This window comes from Petaurus breviceps, unplaced genomic scaffold (assembly GCF_028583685.1).
Source record: "Petaurus breviceps papuanus isolate PSGF00001 unplaced genomic scaffold, PetGlider_PUasm1.0 190, whole genome shotgun sequence".
Lineage (NCBI taxonomy): Eukaryota > Metazoa > Chordata > Mammalia > Diprotodontia > Petauridae > Petaurus > Petaurus breviceps.
The window spans coordinates 8,007,690-8,010,126 of record NW_027185810.1 but is presented as its reverse complement, the minus strand read 5'-3'; the positions used below and the strand labels follow the sequence as shown (position 1 = coordinate 8,010,126).

At 43.6% G+C, this 2,437-nt stretch overlaps 1 long non-coding RNA gene across 1 annotated transcript; it reads left to right on the top strand.

Annotated features, from left to right (window-relative positions):
• Positions 1-222: 222 nt before the first annotated feature.
• LOC138164532 (uncharacterized) lies at positions 223-1,932 on the top strand. The gene is made up of 2 exons (XR_011169106.1): positions 223-465; positions 1,558-1,932. It is a non-coding gene; the product is annotated as an uncharacterized lncRNA (long non-coding RNA).
• The last annotated feature ends 505 nt before the right edge of the window (positions 1,933-2,437 follow it).

The following is a 2,437-nucleotide window of genomic DNA, read 5'->3' as shown; positions in this document are numbered from 1 at the left end:
CTTTCTAGGCCTAGTTACTACTTGCTTTGAGTGCCAATGAGCTTACTCATTCTGACAGAAGTACATCTAGATTAGATCCTATTATATTCTTTTTTTCTTACATCCTGATGTTTTTTTCTCTCTGTTGATTGATGCATCCAAACTGAAAGTACGATTGGGATAGGCTATTAAAGGTGATCCAAGTGGCAGGCCATGGGTGGAGATACAGGTTTGCTCAGTCCTGGGGAAGGCTGACAGAGATTACCTGGGAGCCAGGCATATGTTCACTCAGGGGTAAGGATGGCCACAGGTCACTAGTACAAGAGGAGATAGGTAGGGGACAAAGAATGTAGTTAGTGAGGACTGTCCAAAGTTGGAGCAGAAACATTGTTTTAAAGGCTTGATGCTAAGAAATAGGCTTAGACTCCTTTTTTCTATTCCTGACTGTCTAGGGCCAAGATTGGTGATGGAGTCTAGAATGGAGATGTAAGTTTTCAAATGGGCCTTCAGGATGCCCAGATGAACTCCATTTACCTTTTGGTGCCTTTGTAATGGCTATGGCCCATGCCTGGAATGCTCTACTTCTTCCTTTCTGTATGTTAGACTCCTTAGTTCCTTCCCTCCTTCAGGGCCTCTCTCTCTCTCTCTCTCTCTCTCTCTCTCTCTCTCTCTCTCTCTCTCTCTCTCTCTCTTTCTCTCTCTCTCTCTCTCTCTCTCTCTCTCTCTCTCTCTCTCTCTCTCTCTCTCTCTCTCTCTCTCTCTCTCTCTCTCTCTCTCTCTCTCTCTCTCTCTCTCTCTCTGTCTCTCTCTCTCTCTCTCTCTCTCTCTCTCTCTCTCTCTCTCTCTCTCTCTCTCTCTCTCTCTCTCTCTCTCTCTCTCTCTCTGTCTCTCTCTGTCTCTGTCTCTGTCTCTCTCTGTCTCTGTCTCTCTCTGTCTCTGTTTGTCTGTCTGTCTCTGTCTCTCTCTCTCTGTCTCTCTCTCTCTGTCTCTCTCTCTCTCATCTATCTATCAAGTTTCCTTCAAAGTTTGGCTTTTGATCCCTGCAATCCCAGCTATTAATACCTCCTCACTAAAATTACCTTGTCTAAAATTTATATAGGGCAGCTAGGTGGTAAAGTGGATAAAATGCTAGCCCTGGAATCGGGAAGACCTGAGTTCAAATTGTTTCAAATACTTAGTAACTGTGTGACCCAAGGCAAGTCATTTAACCATGTTTGCCTCAGTTTCCTCATAATATGAGCTGGAAAAGAAAATGGCAAACTACTTTAGTATTTTGCCCAGAAAACCCCAAATGGGGTCACAAAGAGTCAGATATGACTGAAAAATGACTAAACAACAACATTTCACATGCACTTATTAATGCACTTTTTCTCTATTTGTAGAAAGTAAGTTGCACAAGGGCTGAGATTTTTATTTTTGTCTTTATTTGCCCAGTACCTGGCACGGTGTCTGTGACATAATCCACACTTACTAAATACTTGAGTTTGTTTATTTGTTTGTTTGTTTTATCGCAGAGGGGGCCCTTCAGGAATTCCTCAGATTGGCCAGAGTCAACAACTTCTTATTTCCTCTCCCCAGGTGTGAAGCAAGTCTGTATACACTGGGCTTGCCTAAGGAGCCCCTCCTTGTATGGCAGACCTCAATGCTACTCCACCTTACAAATCTGAGATGCTCACTCTGGAGAACAGAAGAGAAAGCTCAAACAGAAAAAAACTTGACTCGGCACTCAGATTGGGAAAAAAGCCTTGCTAAAATCTGCCTTGTCTGGATCTTGGCCCTGCATTCTTCCTGAGAGGTGGGGAGAATGTGAGGTAGCAGAGATCTGGGGAGCCTTCAGTTGCCTTGGTTTCTGTAAAATGCCTCCACCCCTCAGTTGGTTTTGAAAGTAACAGTCTGTTTCACTTGAAATGGGAATGCACGCTGAGTTCTCTTCTCAGCTTATAAATTATGCCGTATTAACACTGGCAACAGTTTCATTTTAGCTGTGTAAACATGAGGCAGCCCAGAATGGGAAGGGGATTGGAAGGGCCAGGTGCCAGAGCCCAACAGAGAAGTGAAAGCCAGCTCTCTTAAGCTACTCGCTGATCCCTGAGACAACAAAGGAGGGGGCTTTGGGGAGAAGTGTGGGTCAGCAGCACTGGCCAAAGCCCTGACTCCAGCTATCTGGCCCCATTGTCCTTAATTATTAATATCTCTGTCGTCAGGGTTGGTATTAGGTAGGAAGAGTACGTGGTAACCAAATTCAAAGGGAATCAAAATTGGGAAAGGCAACTCTTTTTCAACTTACTTCTCATTTCCTGCCCCTGCACCTGAAATTTCACTATTAGAAAGAAATTAAAATGAGATGAAGGCATTTTATCTCCAGGAGTCCTCTCTTAAAATATGAATAACTCCTGGTTCAGGTGACATCGTTTGTTCATTCATTCACTCACTCAATGAAAATTTATTACTATGTAAA